Genomic DNA, 19,612 nt, shown 5'->3' on the forward strand with positions numbered 1-19,612 from the left:
GAATTAAGTGGTGAAGAAAAAGATAAAGTAAATGAGGGCAGCTTTGGGTCAATTTGCAAAGTTAAAGATCACTATGGTGGTCTTTATGAAATAAAGAAGAGGACCAGGTATGTAACTATGAACAGGTATAAATATTTTCATTTGACTCAACTTGCCAGATGAGAAATATGTCTGAACAAGCAATCTGTTTCTGTAGGGCCAATTGCTAGCTTCGGGAGCTCAAGCTTAACTCAGGTAGCCGTGATAAATCTGGAATAGTCTTGATTTCCATTACTGTTCCTCACATGCTTTGTGTCTGCGGAAGCCACTACTTTTTCTTCCTTTTCTAAGTGTCTCTCTCTCCCTCTCTTCCTCCTCCCTCCACATCCTTCTCCCTCCTCCCCCTTCCCACTCCCTTCCTCCTCCTCCTTCTCCCTTCTCCCTCCTCTTTTCTTCCCTCCCCTTTTCCACCACTTCTTCCCCTCCTTCCCCCTCCTCCTTCCCCCTCCTCCTTCCCCCTCCTCCTTCCTCTCCTTCCCTTTTTCCTCCATTCTCTCTTTCCTCTTCTCCCTCTCTCTTTCTCTCTCACTTATATTGGGTTTATTCTAAACTCAGCCACCCTTGAACCCATTCTCTCTCCTGCAGGTACAATAGTTCTTAGGATTTGCTAAGATCTTGGAAAATAAAGGAGATGCTTCACCCGACCAGTGAGGATGCTCTCTGCCACACCTTTGGAAATGTTGTGGATAGGGAATTAAAGGAAGTGGTGTTCCACCACCAGGGGCCATCCCAGAAGGATTGTGGTTGTGCTGGACGTGCTGTTCATGCAACAACTCTACTGTTCTTTCTGTCTATTCGAGACCTGTCACTTTGCATTTTCTTTCTCCAAGAAGACCCAAACATCAAGAGACTCACATGTCTGGGGGGACTGGAACGCGTAGGAATGGAAACAAATGGAAATACATTATACCAGTGGAACTTCAGCTATGACCTGAAATGTGTTACCTAAGAGCTCTGTAAGGGAGAAATTGAAAACTTTTTTTTTTCTATCTTAATATTATATAATCTAGTCACTGTTGAAAAACCCTTCAAATTTCATTTTTTTTAGTAATTACTTTGTAGAGTTTTTTGAGGATTAAATGAAAAAATTTATGTAAAGTGCATAGAACAGTGTCCCTTCTGTTATGAGCACTCAATAAATATTACCTATTATTATTACTTTTAAAACTTTTCATGCAGCAATAATATATTTGTTCAACTGCAATTGAAATTTATTTGAATTTTAATGTTTTGGGCTCCCTGGTGTCATTTACCACTGTATTTGATTTAAAAGGGCTCAAGTACTTGGTAATATGCAAGGTGGATCATCAAGCATCTTTACTGCAATTGTGTTTGCAAAGTACATTCTGGTCTTCTCTTAGTCTGTTCGGTCCCACTATAAGAAAGAGAATTCTGTGTCAGAGATCCTATTGAAAAATGAAGAATCTAAGTGTCAGGAGAAATGAAATGACAACAATTAAATGACAACATTCTAACCTCTCTCTAGATGAAGAAGGACCATCTTCTCTGGGACTTGGGCTCATACGTGAGGTATATGCATCCACACTGGAGTAGGAAGTGGCAACCCACTCCAGTGTTCTTGCCTGGGAAATCCCATGGACAGTGGAGCCTGGTGGGCTACAGTCCATGGTGGTTGCAAAGAATCAGACATGACTGAGTGATTAGACAACAAGAGCAGTGCATCCACACACGTGAATATATGCCTTTATGTGTCCTACTCAACAAATTCTCTTTTTTTTCTTTTTTGGCCATGCTGTGCAGCTTGTGGGATCTCATTTCCCCAACCAAGAATTGAACCCAAGCCCTCTGTAGTGGAACTGAGGAGTTCCAACTCCTGGCCTGCCGGGTAATTCCCCAAAAATTCTTTTTCCTAGAGTATGGAAAGGCAAAAAGCTAGAGCTAGTGAGTCATAATCATTCCTTAAGCTTTTGACTGAAGAGCTGCAGCTTGTCAGCTAATGAAAAGGAAGTATTATTCCCATTTAAGAGCTGGAATCCTGAGATAGAGTGCCCTGGCTCTTGCCATCAAGATTTTTGCCTGCTAGCCAATAGCTGATGATCTCAGTTTTGCTCTACAAGAGGCAACTAACTACCTTTAGGAATATAGACAATATCACAAAAGATAACATGCCTGATGTATTTTGGATGACTCTAGTAAGAAGCTAACCATACTTTAAATAGGTCTGGGTTTTTTTTAAATATAGGTCTGGGCTGAGAGGGTCTTCTGGGAAGTGTAAATGGGGAGGATATATAAAGCATGGGCCAAGCCATGGATTCTTTCATCTTTGCCTTTTACAATTGCCCTCTGTTTATAGAAGTCTATTTATGAGTCTGCCTTGGTCATCAGGCAAAATGCCTTATTTATTTCCTGGCTGTTTACAAAACCAAGGACCCAGACTACAGGATATTTATACTGTTGTCTATCAAAGCATTCACTGGGAGAAGAGATAAGCAATTCATCTGCCAAAAATATTGTGGCTTGCAAAATAGGAGCACCTATGAAAGAAGTCACCACAGTACCATGTCGTGACAAAATGAGCGTGTTCTCTTGGATGATGTAGCTCATTTAGGTTGATTTCACCTTCCTCGGATATCATGAACATAATTTTTGCTTTTTCACTATAGCTCTTTGTTGCTTGGACAGGGACATCTCAGGTGGAAAGGGCCTGAAGCCGAGTCTGAGCTGGATCCTCCTGAGAACATCAAGAAGAGTTTACTTCCCTTTTTTTTTCAAAGGACAGAGGAGTATATTTAGCCAGGCAAACATAAGGTTCCAGATGTGGAAGATTACGAAGAACAGTAAGATTTTTCTAGATGGAAAAAAAGGGAAGGCAGACGCTTGGGTGTGTGCAGGGGCTTATAGCCCTGGGGCTGCCCTAAAGAGCTTCATCGTGAAGTCCAGCCATGTGACCCCCAAGGCTGGACAAGGACCTGGTGTGAAGAGCGGCTCCAGCCCCACCTGTGGGTTCCTGAGCCAGCTCGGCACAGTCTCAGCATTGTTCTATTTGGTCTTTGTCTTCAGGGCTTCACTGACATCATTCGACCCTATTTCTGAGTGAGATCAGGTTGATTTCTCAGAGCCCAAGGATCCCAATGACATGTCAGCTTTACCAACCTCGAGTCACCTCTGCTTCTCCAGAAACACATGCAACAAGACAATTATCATTTTTCAGAGCCTTTTAACAACAACGCCTTTGGCGTGTCACTTATCTGACTTACTTCTGACTTTTCCTGTGCCTGTGTCCCATCCCTTTAATTTCATCTGGCTCTTTTCTCCATCATCAGCCCTGCTTCCTGGCCCCATTTTGCTAGAGCAAACTGCCAACCCCAGGGCTTTTGCCCTCCTTTTCACATTCCCCTCAAAAGTCACCCAAGGTATCCTGGAAGCAAAGTAGAAGAGCTTATACTATTTTTGTAGTGGGAAGCCTTGCGATGACTTGTCTAAGCATGGCCTCTTTGCCAACTGAAGTGGTTCATGCTCTGGCCAGGGGGAAGGTACGGTGGGATTTTGCCCAGGCACATCTTGGCCATCCTGTGTTTCATGCTGCCTGTGCTGAGTCGGCTATTATTTTTCCTTGAGGAACAGTGTTGGAGGCATGGTTGGAATTCACATAACTGTAATCTTTCAGGTTGTCTCTGGTCCTGTCCAAGAACAGAATCTCAACTCCAGCCAAATACTCCCAAAAGCAAAGGGCATTTGTCATAGACTGTAAGCACCCTGAGAGCACACATTTCTGTCTGGGTTCTCCTCATTCCAGGCACACAGAATGGAGCCTGTCCCTAAGCCTGTCCCGCTAAGTCTTTGTTAATTTAAATTCCTGCCTGATGAAATTATTACTGTAGTACTCTAGTACGGCTTTGCAGCAAGGCTCTGCTGCATTAAATAATGCAATATCTAATGAGTATGGCAGGGCAGATTTTAATATGCTAACTAATATACACAAAGGAGAAAAAGATCTTTGTATGTATCATGGACTTTGAATGAACATGAACTTCTGAGGTCTGTAAATATCTTTCAGAGGACACGACTGAAAATGGTGGAGAAATATAATAAATTTTAAGCAGCGTCTTGAACATGAAAGAGTTGATAAAAAGAAAGGTAAGCTTTTTAATTATAAAAATATGAAATTGATAGATTTCCCTACTTATTTGAAACACCAAATTTTCCTAGGACCTTAGTATTGCTATTTCCTAAAAAAGGAGGGGGAGCGGTGTTTATACTAGGTAAAATTCCCTCCAGTTCTAAAAAGTTGAGAGACTATAATTATAAATGATCAAAAATCATAAAAAAATAAGTAAAACTTATGTCTTTATTCTCTCTCAGGGGAATAAGTCTAGCCCTAGAAGAAAAAAAACCTGCAATAACCTGAAGTCTATGGTTGTAGTCTTTTGTGTATTTGAATTCCTTAAACTGTGTACAAAAATTTTATATATTTTTTCCCTTGAGGAACAAGGATCCATAGTTTTCATCCAATTCCCAAGGCAGTTTGAGACCACCCCCCCAAAACCTTGTAAGCTACTGGATTCTAACATTTTAGATTGTTTCCTTCTAAGGCTTGAAGTAATCCTTTCTGTATGTCAGGCATTATGCTATACATTTTATATGTATTTTCTCATTTAACCCTAACTTCACAAGCCTGCTGCTTTTCTGAGAAGTTAACTTTCTCAAAGACTGATAACTTTCTCTAAGCCGATAACTGGTGAAGCTGGGACACCTAACCAGGCTGAACCAGGGTGCCAGGCTTTTATTCATTATACAGAACTACTTTCTTTTTGGGAGACAGAACATCTTCTGGAAACCAGAGCCTTTTCATTCTTAGCCATTATTTTCCCTGTTATTCATCTTTTATATTTATACAATAACTGCTTTCTGAACACCCTAAAGCCTTTCTACACCCAGGAAGCATTTCTCTGTGGAACCAGCCTTCTAAAGCACTGAAGCAACCCTCTCCAGACCTCTCACCTCAGTTTTCTTCCATTGTACAACCAGGGCAGTAAGCATAATTTTGCCTTAACTATCTATTCTAGACTCAAGTCTGGCCACGTGGCACTAATGGACAACCCATACATTTGGAGAGACTCCAAGAAATCCATCCCAAGCCCTGAATGGTCCTGGCCCCGTTTCAGAATTTTACAAACTTTCCACAAATTGTGATTCCAGACACGTTCATACCTTGGCCCCCAGGATAATGGAAGCCACAAAAGAGACAGAAATTAAAATGTCAGCCCAGCTGGGCCCACATTGTAGGCCAGTAATTACAGTGGAACCCTTTGCCTCTTTGATCACCTGAGTGGAGCACATCTGTGCCTCCTGCAAAAAAGGATAACAGAGTAATTCAGAACAGTTTTTTTTTTTTTTTTTAAAGATATCCCTTAACTCAGTGTAAGTAGAGTGCACTACTTAACAATGGCAACTAAGGTTTTAATAAACCACAGGAAAATTTTTAAAAGCAAGGGGAGAAGCAGAGATCAGCCTTCTAATGAGCTTTGTAATTCAGTGACCACTGTCATCCCTCAAGACCTAAATTACCTGAAATGTGTCCTCAAGGCCTCAGCAGCAAGTAAAAGAAAGCGTTGTTATTCTTTGCCTGAGAAAAGAGTTACCGCCCAAACCTTTCAGCTACAGCAGATTCTGAAGGACGATTTGTATGCCACGTCACTACGGATAGCGAAAAGGATGTCCACAGCCAAGGTGACATCTGAGAGGTCATATACTTTGTGGGATCATGATAGAAGTTCAAAACATCAGCCTGAGAAAGGTAAGTGAAACTGACAACCAAGTGTGAAGTATGGGTGGCACAAGGGATTAAATGGTGTGGGAATCAGGACATTGGCTATCTCCTTACTTTCTCCTTTAAAAAAAAATTTTTTTATAGACCCAGCCACTGATAGGAGTGGCTTATTACACATGAAATGATCTGTTGTTTTCTGTGCCCTGAAGGTGCTGATTTCCAGTGTCTGTGATGTTACATCCCTGAGTTTTTCCAGCTTTGAAACTGAGCGCTCCAAGCACTTGGATTCCTTTTCTTCGGCTGCCATGCCAGGGAAACACTGAGATGACTTTGGCCAAAATAACCTTTCTGCCAATTTATATCCTAATCCAGAGAAGCAGCCGGTTGTGTTACCGAAGGAAACTGATGTTTGGTCATGAAGGAGTGTGATGAAACTTTCCCTGTATCTTTTTCTCTCTCCATATAACAAGATGGAGATGGGTTGTTTTCTTAAAGTGCTTGTCACCTGCTTTTTGATTGTTGTTTTACTTGGCTGCTTTCTCCGCGAGATTACAGGTTTTATGAGGACGGTTTTCCCCCTCAACCTATCTTCAATACAACAACAACTTTTTTTTTTTTTTTTTTTTGAGAAACGAATAAAGAAAATCTTCTAGTCTATGTTATGTGAATAGTGACATCTTTTCAGGTTAGTAAAATATGGGTTGAAATTCTCAACCGGTGGTTGTCAGCTGAGTTTACATTAGGGGTGAATGTAATAGTGAATGCAGTTACAAGTTCTAGAATGCACAGTAAGCTCAGGCTGTGGTGGCTAAGTGCTATTTTTGTCCTTCGGCTCTTATTTTGCCTTCAGGTGACTTTTAGCCGGTGTTAGCCTTGGAAATCGCCCCTCCTTCATGCTCAGTCCTGTCCTGTTCTCCCCCTCAGGCACGCGGGGTCCTACACTGGTAGGTGCTCCTCTGTGCAGCAGAGAGCCGCCTTCCCGGGGCCACTGGGCTTTGTTCACTCACGATCCCAGCTGGTCCCGTCAGCAGAGCGTGTCCTGTCTTTGCTCTGGTGAGAAGTGAGTGGAGTTCTGAGGTCCTCTACACTGAAGCCGACACAGGAGAAACTGGCGGGGTGGGGAGAGCAAGGGAAAGGGAGATCACGGGGGATAGAGAGTCCTGATGACATTACTGGAGACAATAAACTACCCACAACTTAGCTTCCCTGGTGGCTCAGATGGTAAAGAATCTGCCCACAATGTGGGAGACCTGGGTTCAATCCCTGGGTGGGGAAGATCCCCTGGAAACAGGAATGGCAACCCACTCCAGTGTTCTTGCCTACACAATCCCATGGACAGAGGAGCCTGGCAGGCCACAGTCCATGGGATCACAGAGTCGGACACGACTGAATGACTAACACACACATCCACAACTTAACTTTTTTCCTGTCATTTGCCACAAAAATAACTCTAACTTGGTCCAGAGACTCTGTTTTGTTATTTGTTTTTATCTTTGTAAAAGAAAGATAATCCTTTAGATGGCTCACAAAGGAAGTGCAACTTGCTACATCTTGGTCTTGTTAGGAAATTCATTATTTTCTTGGATGGAAACCTCTGCCTTAGATATAATGTTGGAGCCTCTGGACCTACAGGTGACTCAAGATGCATGTATACTCTCTTCTACCTGAAAGCTCCATATGAAGAGAGCTATTATGACTCATTTGTTCACTCATGCAGTAAATAGTTGTTGAGCACCTACTATGTGCGGCCACATCTTTAGGATTTATGTTTAGATTTTCCTTTGAATTGTTTCTCATGTCACAGGGACTCTGGACCAACGCTGGAGTCCCTTTCTTAGAAGGACTCCAGTGTGTCAAAGACTCCCCCTTAAAATATAGCATCTGGAGCAAAGCATGACACCACCCATTCACATATTTTACACATGACTTAAGTGTCAACTGTGTGCCAGGTGTGAGGGTAACAGTGAATGAGGGACAGTAGTGTGCTCAAAGGACTCACCGCCTAGAAAGAGGAGTGCATGCATGCGTGCTAAGTCGCTTCAATATTGTCTGACTCTTTGCAACCCTAGGGACTGTAGCCCACCAGGTTCCTCTGTCTGGGATTCTCTTGACCCAGGGATCAAACCCAAGTATCTTATGTCTCCTTCATTGGCAGGCAGATTCTTTACCACTAACTTCACCTGGGAAGCCCCTAGAAAGAGGAGGTTGCCTTGTAAATAAGATAGGGAGCTAAGTGAAACCCAAATTGTAATAGGGAAGAGTAAATTATTTTAACCTTTGTACTCTATTGCTTTTGCTCCAAGTTACTCACTAAAGAAGGGCTTCCCAGGTGGTACTAGTGATAAAGAACCCGCCTGCCAATACAGGAGACGTAAGAGACTTGTGTTCGATCCCTGGGTCAGGAAGATCTCCTGGAGGAGGGGGCATGGAAACACACTCCAGTATTCTTGACTGGAGAGTCCTACAGATAGAGGAGCCTGGTGGGCTACAGTGCACAGGGCCGCCCAGAGTCAGACACAACTGAAGCAACCTAGCCTGCGTGCACACAGTCAGTAAAGGGATGTTGCCTATAGTTTAAAGCATATATAATGACCCACATGTAGGACCCCTGCCTCCTGTGTCATGAGCACTAAGCGAAAATACCTTTGTTTAGCCCACAGGAAGCTTCCTGACCAGGCCCACCTGCAAATGGCCACAGGAAGGAAGAAATGAACACATCCAGACCCAGGACTTTACCCCATCCATTCTAGTATTAAGGAATCCTGAATTTAACTCAGGAAAGATGGTTCTTTGGGACGCTAGTCCACCATCTCCTTGGCCTGCCGACTTTCTGAATGAAGTCCTGATTTCTTGTCCCAACAACTTGTCTCTCGATTTGTTGGCCTGTTGTGCGGTGAGCAGTATGAGCTTGGACTTGGTAACAAAATGAGGGAGCTGCCAGTCCTCCTTGGAGAGGGGACTCCTTGGGAATACTTCCCACCTGGGGGAAGTAAGTCAGAGTGTGCATGTAGACATGTGATAGGCAGATGGAGTTGGGGGATGGTCTTGTAGGGAGAGTCAGCAGCCTGAGCAAAGGTAGGGAAGAGTGAAACAGCCTAGTGAGCTCCAGGAACTGCAAAGGCTTTGATAGGACAGGAGTGTGGGGTGTGAGAGCATGCTGCAAAAGGGTTAGGGCCAGAAAACTAGGCAGGGTAGAGCCTCGTAAGCCATACTTAGGAGCTTGGATTTTTTTTCCCTACAAGGTGACAAGAAATCTGAAGAGAGACAACATGATTGGGTTTATAAATCATGCATAGAAAGACGCTTTGAAGCTATATGACCCAGGTGTTGGACCTCCAGGAAACTGAGGCAGGAAGAGCAGCTGGGAGATCAGATCATCTGGATAAGAGATGAGAAAGGATTCCAATAAGGCAACAGCTGTGAGGATGGAAAGAAGGGGGTGTACTACAAGCAGGGAGGACACACGGGCAAGCAGTGTGGCAGGACTTGGCTACTCAAAGTAGGTCAGAGGACCCATAGCATCAGCATCCCTTGGAAGAAAAGCAGGTTCTCAGGCCCCACCCTAGACCTACTGGATAATGATTCGCAGCTTAGCAAGATCCCTCAGGACATTCACTCACAGACACACTCAAGCTTGAAACACACTGGTCCGGGTACTGGGGATTCAGTGGTGAAGACACAAAGCAGCTGAGATCCTTGCCCTGGTTAACACTTCATGGTGATGGTAAGTACCAGCAAGGAGACATATCAGGAACTGAGACACACCCTGGGCTCAGGGCTCAGGGAAGGTTTCCCCGTGTAGGTTTCAGTGACAAGTCATGGCGAACCAGGAGGAGCAAGTGGAATGTAGGTTAGTGTGAGGGGTTGGGGAGAAGTCTCCCATCAGAGGCCAGCATGTATTTAGGCTGGAAGGGATGCCAGGGCCTTGGAGGAAGGAGCTGGGGCAGCACATGAGGAAGAAGGAGGGTCCTAGGAGGTGGGGCTGGAAGTCAGGGGGGATCAGGTTAGCTGCTCAATCACGCAGATGAGTCTGATTTTCACTGCCAGAAGAAATCTGGAGGAGAAAGCCCAGAGCAGTATCAAGAGGTGGTATGTATGAGGAGAGTTGATAGCTTACCCTAATGGTCTGACCAAAGCCCCTTGGTTAACGAAGCCTATTACTTTGGGCTTCTTCAGTTTTGACCCCACTTAAGAAAGCTTTATGGAGCACACACTCTATGTTAGCCCTATGTGAGGCAAGGGAGGGCTATTCAATATTTGAGATATGATTCCTGCCCTCAAGGATACCACAGTTTAGTAACTAATGATATTCTGCTTTATTAAAGAAGCTTAAAGTCAAACCAAGAAGAACTTCTGGTTAATCATTCCCCAGGTCTTTCCACATCGGCTGCTTCTGAGACAGCTTTCCCTCTCTCTGTTCTTATGTACTTTTTAGACAAAATTTTACATTTTTCTTGATTTCAGGCCATCCTCCCAAACTGTGATACCCTTTTAAATCCTGCTTCAGTCATCAATTTTTCAGCTCTCTCTCCCAACTTTACGCCACATGCAGATCTGATGAACATATCCTTAAAAAAACAAACAAACTTAAGATCCTATGCTAAAAATTGGTGACAGATGTCAGAGGGCCCTTAAGCTTCTTAGCATGGTCATAATAGAGTTTCGTTTCTGAGTGATTATTGATTAGTTGATCAGTACATCTTGGGCTCCATATAGTATTTTTTTTTCCCCCTGGGAAGAGTCTCTCTGTCTTGTAGCTAGAGATAAATGCACTCTTTATGGGAACCCACAGCATTGGTGAATACCAGTGTTACAGTATTTGTAACATTGAATTTTAATTTTGTTACCTCTCTGACCATCACTATGGGGCTATTTTACTCATCACCCTATTCCCAACACTGAGCACAGTGTATTATTGCATATGGAGGGCACTCAATATACACTTTATTCAGTGACTTAGCCTGCATAAAATATTTTATGAATTTGCAGAAACAGCTAGGCTATTTGATACATTTCAAGGATTGAAATATAGAGTTTAGCCCTCCAGACCTTTCCCAGGTCTGTGGCCAGCTTAGCTCTACTTGGGTCAGTAACAAGGCCTCACATTGATTCCCCAGAGTTGGCACCACAGTATCATACCCTTTGCTTTCTGTAACATTTCTTGATATTTCATAAAAGTTTTTAGTGTCTTCAGCTTATTCTAGAGATTCTGCAAGTGATGCAGTGAAATCTGGAGAGAAGAGATGTGTAACCACTTCTACACATAATTGATCTCCCAGTTTCATGGCCAGGGTATGTCAGTCCCATCCTGAGAGTCAGATGGGTAACAAAATGAAAATGCAATGTCACACATATCATGATATGAGTATTCACAAGTACTAGGCATTATTATAAAGAATACACTTACCTCTAGCCACAAGACAGGAAGACTCTAGGAAAAAAGTACCGTATGGTGCCCAATATATTGGCTGGATTTTGCCAATAGAACTCTGCTTAATGGATATACCAAATATAATAACAGCCATGGTTTAATTTGGCAAAAGTCATTAATAACAACAATCAAAAAAATCCTTCTTTTTGATGTTAATCATGTCGACATATTTCTAGTTTTTCATATTATCCCTACATGGCCATGCTGCACAACTTGAGAGATCTTAGTTTCCCAACTACAGATCAAACCCAGGGCCTGGCAGCAAGAACACTGAATCCTAACCACTGGACCACTAGGGAATTTCCATTTGTGTTTTTTAACCATGGGGTACTACAGATAACTCATTTTTGAAATTTGTTTTCATTAATACCTTGATTGTTTTCTTCTTGTGTCTGAATTTCTGTCAGTTTGACAAAAATACCTGGCAACCTATTGTTGGGAATGTATATTGGTACAGCCACTGTGGAAAGAAGTATGGAGTTTTCTCAGAAAACTAAAAATAGAACTACCATATGATCCAGCAGTTCATCTCCTGGGTAGATACTCTCCCCCCACCCCAAAATAAAATCCAAAAAACTAATTTAATAAGATACATGCACACCAGTGTTCATAACAGCACTGTTTACAATAGCCAAGATATGGAAGTAACCTAATGTCAATCAACAGATGAATGGATAAAGAATGGAGATATGTATATATATGTGTATATATATATATACACACACATGTACACACTGAATGGAATATTACTCAGACATAAAAAAGAATGAAATTTTGCCATTTGCAGCAACATGGATGGACTTAGAGGGCATTATGCTAAGTGAGATAAGTCAGACAGAAAAAGACAAAATACTGTATGATATCACTTACACATGGAACCTGAAAAATAAAACACACTCACAAAAAAGAAGCAGACTCACAGATATAGAGAACAAACTAGTGGTTACCAGTGGGCAGAAGGGGGTACAAACCATTAGGTCTAAGATAAGCTACAAAGATGTATGGAGAATATAGGCAATATTTTGTAATAACTGTAAACAGGGTATAATCTTTAAAAATGGTATAAAAATTAAAAATAAATACTTGGTAACTTTTATTGGGAATTTTCTATATTCCACACCCCACTTCTGCAATATATTTAATCCTTATTTATAAGAGGTATGTATATGACTATCCTTGATTTATTATTAAAAAAAATGACGCAAATGGGGGAGATTAAATTGCCTAACTCTAGTCTTTCCCATTCTATTGTTTTCCTCTATTTCTTTGTATTGATCACTGAGGAAGACCTTCTTATCTCTCCTTGCTATTCTTTGGAACTCTGCATCCAAATGGGTTTATCTTTCCTTTTCTCCTTTGTTTTTCGCATCTCTTCTTTTCACAGCTATTAGTAAGGCCTGCTCAGACAGCCATTTTGCTTTTTTGCATTTCTTTTTCTTGCGGACGGTCTTGATTCCTGTCTCCTGTATAATGTCACAAACCTCCATCCATAGTTCATCAGGCACTCTGTCTATCAGATCTAGTCCCTTAAATCTATTTCTCACTTCCACTGTATAGTCATAAGGGATTTGATTTAGGTCATACCTGAATGTTTTAGTGGTTTTCCCCACTGTCTTCAATTTCAGTCTGAATTTGGCAATAAGGAGTTCATGATCTGAGCCACAATCACCTCCCAGTCTTGTTTTTGCTGACTGTATAGAGCTTCTCCATCTTTGGCTGCAAAGAATATAATCAATCTGATTTTGGAGTTGACCATCTTGTGATGTCCATGTGTAGGGTCTTCTCTTGTGTTGCTGGAAGAGGGTGTTTGCTATGACCAGTGCGTTCTCTTGGCAAAACTCTATTAGCCTTTGCCCTGCTTCATTCTGTACTCCAAGAAATGGTAGGGACCTAACAGAAGCAGAAGATATTAAGAAGAGGTGGCAAGAATACACAGAAGAACTGTACAACAAAGATCTTCACGACCAAGATAATCACAATGGTGTGATCACTCACCTAGAGCCATTCTGGACTGTGAAGTCAAGTGGGCCTTAGGAGGCATCACTACAAACAAAGCTAGGGGACGTGATGGAATTCCAGTTGAGCTATTTCAAATCCTAAAAGATGATGCTGTGAAAGTGCTGCACACAATATGTTAGCAAATTTGGAAAACTCAGCAGTGGCCACAGGGCTGGAAAAGGTCAGTTTTCATTCCAATCCCAAAGAAAGGCAATGCCAAAGAATGCTCAAACTACTGCATAATTGCACTCATCTCACACGCTAGTAAAGTAATGCTCAAAATTCTCCAAGCCAGGCTTCAGCAATATGTGAACCGTGAACTTCCTAATGTTCAAGCTGGTTTTAGAAAAGGCAGAGGAACCAGAGATCAAATTGCCAACATCTGCTGGATCATTGAAAAAGCAAGAGAGTTCCAGCAAAACATCTACTTCTGCTTCATTGACTATGCCAAAGCCTTTGACTGTGTGGATCACAATAAACTGTGGAAAATTCTGAAAGAGATGGGAATACCAGACCACCTGACCTGCCTCTTGAGAAACCTGTATGCAGGTCAGGAAGCAACAGTTAGAACTAGACATGGAACAACAGACTGGTTCCAAATAGGAAAAGGAGTACATCAAGGCTGTATATTGTCACCCGGCTTATTTAACTTATATGCAGAGTACATCATGAGAAATGCTGGGCTGGAAGAAACACAAGCTGGAATCAAGATTGCTGAGAGAAATATCAATAACCTCAGATATGCAGCTGTACCACCCTTATGGCAGAAAGTGAAGACGACCTAAAGAGCCTCTTGATGAAAGTGAAAGAGGAGAGTGAAAAAGCTGGCTTAAAGCTCAACATTCAGAAAACTAAGATCATGGCATCCAGTCCCATCACTTCATGGCAAATAGATGGGGAAACAGTGGAAACAGTGTCAGACTTTATTTTGGGGGGCTCCAAAATCACTGCAGATGGTGATTGCAGCCATGAAATTAAAAGACGCTTACTCCTTGGAAGGAAAGTTATGACCAACCTAGACAGCATATTGAAAAGCAAAGATATCACTTTGTCAACAAAGGTCCATCTAGTCAAGGCTATGGTTTTTCCAGTAGTCATGTATGGATGTGCAAGTTGTATTATAAAGAAAGCTGAGTGCCTAAGAATTGATGCTTTTGAACTGTGGTGTTGGAGGAGACTCTTGAGAGTCCCTTGGACTGCAAGGAGATCCAACCAGTCCATCCTAAAAGAGATCAGTCCTGGGGTTCGTTGGAAGGACTGATGTTGAAGCTGAAACTCCAATACTTTGGCCACCTGATGTGAAGAGCTGACTAAAAAATCCTGATGCTGAGAACGATTGAGGGCAAGAGGAGAAGGGGATCACAGAGGATGAAATGGTTGGATGGCATCACTGACTCAATGGACATGGGTTTGGGTGGACTCTGGGAATTGGTGGTGGACAGGGAGGCCTGGCTTGCTGCAGTTCATGAGGTTGCAAAGAGTTGGACACGACTGAGTGAACTGAACTGAAATTGCCTATACTCATTTATATTGATTTCTGTCCCTCCTCCCAGGCTCCTGGTGTGTGGAGCGCTGAGGTCTGAATGAGGCTTAATTCAGGGCCCAGACTCTTAACCTAGCACACACAATTCTGCAAAGGGTCCAGAGAGCTTAGAATACTGTGCCAGAAGTGCCCTTTGAGAATGTCTAGCTTGGAGCATTATACTTGTGGACCTGATTCTGTCACTTTCTGTGCAAAATGATTCTCCCAACAGAGACTGAATGGCTGAGTGGGGATGGGAGGAGTGGGAGAAGGGGGAGGGGATGACTCTAACTCCTAGGATCCCAAGAGAGGACTTTCATGTTCAAAGCTCTGGAACTGAATGGATATAATATAAATCTTTAACTTACATTAATGTATTACACTTCATCAAGAAAATATTCATTGAATAATTAAGTGAGTTTGGAATCACATTTTAGCATTAACCACCATATAACTAGCTATGTGGCCATAGTATTTAGAGGAACTAAGAGCCTCCTGACGAGAGTGAAGGAGGAGAGTGAAAGAGCTGGCTTAAGACTAAATATTAAAAAAGCTAAGATCATGGCATCTGGCCCCATTACTGCACGGCAGATAGAGGGGGAAAAGGCAGAAGTAGTGAGAGATTTCCTCTTCTTGGGCTTCAAAATCACTGCGCACAGTGACTGCAGCCGTGAAATCAGAAGACGATTGCTTCTTGGCAGTAAAGTGACGACAAACCTAGACAGTTTGTTGAAAAGCAGAGACATTACTTTGCCGACAAAGGTCTGTATAGTCAAGGCTATGATCTTCCCAGCGGTCAGGTATGGCTGTGAGAGCTGGACTGTAAACAAGGCAGAACGCCAAAGAAATGATGCCTTAAATTGTGGTGCTGGAGAAGACTTCTGAAAGTCCCTTGGAGAGCAAGGAGATCAAAGCAGTCAATCTTGAGGGAGATCAACCCTGAATATTCACTGGAAGGACTGATGCTGAAGCTGAAGCTCCAATATTCTGGTCACCTGATGTGCACAGCCGACTCATTGGAAAAGTCCCTGATGCTGGGAAAGATTGAGCGCAGAAGAAGAGGGTGTCAGAGGATGAGATGGCTGGAAGACATCACCAATGCAATGAACACGAACTTGGGAAAACTGCAGGACATGGTGAGGAAGCAGGGAACCCTAGTATGCTGCAGTCCATGGCGTTGCAAAGAGTCAGACACGACTGGGCTACTGAACAACAACAACAATGTATTACTTCATCAAGAAAATTTTCGTTGAATAATTAAGTGAGGTTGGAATCACATTTTAGCTTTACCATATAACTAGCTTTGTAGCCATAGCATTCCCCACCCCCGCCGCCCCAACATTTGCTGAGTCTTAACTGTGCATTTTTAAAGACATACATTTGGGGCAAAAGGATAGCAGTAGTGAAGGAGTGATGTGTTCATGGAACAGAGAGGGGGGATCTGGATCTAAGAACTGTCTTGGTTCACTCTGGAGAGTCCGTAAGAGTGAAATGCTATTTTTTCAATATGAAAAATTATTCGTTACCTTAAAACAACACACCAAGACAAAAATCAATAGTTTTGTACCTCCACTGTCAGTGAAAGCGTGAACATGTGAGCAGTGTGAAACGAATAGTTTCTGAGAGAGCATTTTGCTGAAATCGAGAGTGACGTGTGTGTATCAGTCATACACAGCAAGCAAGAGACAGGAAGATGGAGGAGGACACGCAGCCCCACAATGTCCCCAAAGGCAAAGAAGGCAACTCTTGGGAAAATGATGGAAGCACGCAAAGTCCATGAAATCAGCTGTGTCAATTGTGAAATATAAGTCCTCATGCCATGTATTTGGAGGCTGCAGCCACAAAGATCAAGAGAGAAGATTAAAAACCTACACTTTCATGTCTGAGTCATCTGTGCCCCTCACCCCTACAATTCCCTCCTCCAACATTTTCATCTGTCTTTTGTTGAAGGATTCACTCTCACTGAAAAATAAGGATGGGTGAGGCAGAATTTTCACCTGAGCAAATCAGATGTGGTTTGGCTCCATGGCAGGACTCCATGTTTTACTGGTCTGCTTATGTAAAAGTAACTGGGGGAAGATGAACTATTTCAAACGTGTATGAAAAGTTGAAGAAAGAAGGTTTTGGAGCAATGAATGAGATGAAAGAGAAATCTGTGCCAGGCAAACTGAAAGCCAAGCAAAGGGCAATTAATTATCCCAGCTGGAGAGGGACAAGAGAAGTCCAGTGTCTCTTTAGAGATGAGGAAGAGCCCCACTTGTCAGGGCAAAAGCATCTCTGACATCTAAGTGCCTGAGCTGGGTACTAAGCCTGCTATTTCTGCTCTGTCAAAGTCATTCTATTAAAAGTTAAAATAAGACTGCAACTAGAGAATCTTACCCCTTATAGAAGCCTTATGTAATGTATGCAAATGTGCATCTAAATTATTAGTCTTCTATTTTTTTCCCCTTCAAAGCTGCACTTAATAAGTAAAAGCCTGTGAAAGCTTAGAGATTTCTAAAATAAAGTGTATCTAAGAACATCTTTAAGGAAAACTCTTGAGAGCTAGCAAGAGGTCTAGGAGAAAAGGCCTTGTATGAAGAGAGGGGATTGCTGGGTCCTGGCACTGGTTTTAGCCCCTTACTCTGCACTGGCTTTTGCAAACTGCTTAAATTCCCAGCACCAAAAGAGGCTATGTCTGAGTGGGAAGAACTAGAAACAAGGATCCGAAAGTCTGGGTTTGAGTGTCCACCTTGTCATAGATGGGCCATGTAGCTGACAAAGAATTTAATATTTGGAGGCTTGTTTCCTAATCTTTCAAATAGAGGAAGTAATAGAACCCAATGGCTGAGTGGGTAAATAAGCCGCCTGCAATGCAGGAGGTACAGGAGACACTAATTCCATCTCTAGGTGGGGAAGATCCCCTGGAGGAGGATATGGCAATCCACTCCAGTATTCTTGCCTAAAAAATTACTTGGACAGAGGAGTCTGATGGGCTACAATCCAAAGGGTCGCAAAGAATCAGACACAATTGAGCACGCATACAGGCACAACAGTACATCATTCATGTTGCCGTGATGGACAAGTAGACGATGTACATAAAAGGGGCTTTGCAAACTGTAAAGGGCAAGAGACAAGTGAGCCTTCATTTCCCAAGGTTATCTGTGCCTCACAGAATACTAGGAGAAAAAATGAAAACTAGAAAGGGTTTATTATAGAAAGTCCAAAGCACTACTTCACAATCATTATAGCGAGTAAGGACATACTTCAAATCTATTGGTAAAGGGAAACCAGTCAGAAAGCCAGCTTCAACTGGGAGATGTTTAAGACACCTTCCACCTACACTCAAAGGAAAACGGTTTTCTAGAGGGTGCTGGGGGTTGGGTGGCCTGGAGGAGACAGCGCCACACAAAAGAGGTAGCGAGATGGCGGGGCATGGGGAAGCACGCTATCGTCTAAGAGGCCTAAGGGAGCTGGAACGATCGCACAAAAAGGAGGTCTTCTAATTCCGTTTGAGCTGTAATCTGATTTCACGCTGGGTACACCGTCCCCTCCAAGTCAGCGTTGAGGGCGGTGCGGCAGAAGTTTTCCACCCAGCAACAGGATGACGTCAGCGGCCGGAGGCCTGCCAATCAGGAGGCTGCATGAATCAGAGCGCGCTGGGGCTCTGCTCAACGGTCTCCTAGCAAAGCAACCTCAGGTCTGAAGCGCAGAGGCTGTTTGCACTTCCTGTGCACTTGAAGCTGAGACGGAATGGCCCCTCAGCTGAAAGGGTACCAGTGGGGGTGCAGGCCGTTAAGATTATTCACATCCAAACGGCCAGTCCTCTGGGTCATATAAGAGTCATAGCTATGTTTTCCTGCGAGTATTTTCGGCAATTAAAAATACAGAATTAATATTTTAAAGGCTTGATTTCTATGGCATGCCTTATAATTGTTTGAAACCTGCTTCATTTCATGCATTATGTGCTACGGGGCGGCTCTTGGCCCTTGAGCTATATATACAGGTAAATACTGTACCTTACAGAGCTTGAGCTTGCTTCTTAGGTTTCAAGTCTCCTCTCCAATGACAAGCAGTCTGGAAGTCAACAGCTGTTTCATTTCTGGGTCAAAAGCTCCAGTTCTCTAATTGCACTGAAATGTGTTTTGTGTATGCTTTAAAAATAAGCATAAGTGGGAAGGTGATGAGGTGATTTGCAGAAATGCACTCACCCTGGGGAGGGTTGAGCTTTGTGGTACTGCTGAGAACATGCGGTTATCTCCTGGCATTTTGTTAGTTTTTCTGACCTTAGTAGACAGTGACAGCAGTCCTGGAAAAGGGCTCAGAAGGTTAAACCTCCCCACCCAGCATCACAGTCTCTTTCTTACACTTCCCAAGCAGGCTCCTCACCTACCCAGCATGCCCTGTGCGAGGACGGTCTACACTAACTCTGTCCTAAGGCCAGAGGACTCTCTCCTGTGAGTGGAGGAAACATCTTCCCTAAAGCAAAATATATGTAACCAAGAAGGAGTGATTTTCCACCTTGTCTCCTTTCAGAGTCATCGGTCTCAGGAAGGAGAATGGACTAGGATTTATAAGCCCAGACCTGCCGCAACCTCTTGCCTTCCACAGCTGCTTCTTGGATGAATGCCTCTTCTTTTTTCCCTCATTACTGAGATGAAGAAAGAGTTTACAAAAGCTAGCTAATTAGGGCTAATTAGGGGCAAGCCATTCTGAAATATTGAGAAGACTGACTTGGGAAATATATTTTAGAGAAAGGCAGACCTAACATGTCCAAAGGGTGGTGCTGCTGGAGGAAGGCACATGGGTTCTGGGGATCAGGCTCACGCAAGGTTGAATCCCAGTTCCAAGACTTAGCAGCTCTGCCCCCGAGGGCCAAAGCTCCCTTCCACAGGTGCAGACTGGGGCAAGG

At 43.0% G+C, this 19,612-nt stretch overlaps 1 long non-coding RNA gene across 1 annotated transcript; it reads left to right on the plus strand.

Moving 5' to 3' along the window:
* Positions 1-509: 509 nt before the first annotated feature.
* LOC123329831 lies at positions 510-6,427 on the plus strand. The gene is made up of 2 exons (XR_006545425.2): positions 510-5,797; positions 5,980-6,427. It is a non-coding gene; the product is annotated as an uncharacterized LOC123329831 (long non-coding RNA).
* Positions 6,428-19,612: the final 13,185 nt, after the last annotated feature.

The sequence above is a fragment of the Bubalus bubalis genome, chromosome 16 (genome assembly GCF_019923935.1).
Source record: "Bubalus bubalis isolate 160015118507 breed Murrah chromosome 16, NDDB_SH_1, whole genome shotgun sequence".
NCBI lineage: Eukaryota > Metazoa > Chordata > Mammalia > Artiodactyla > Bovidae > Bubalus > Bubalus bubalis.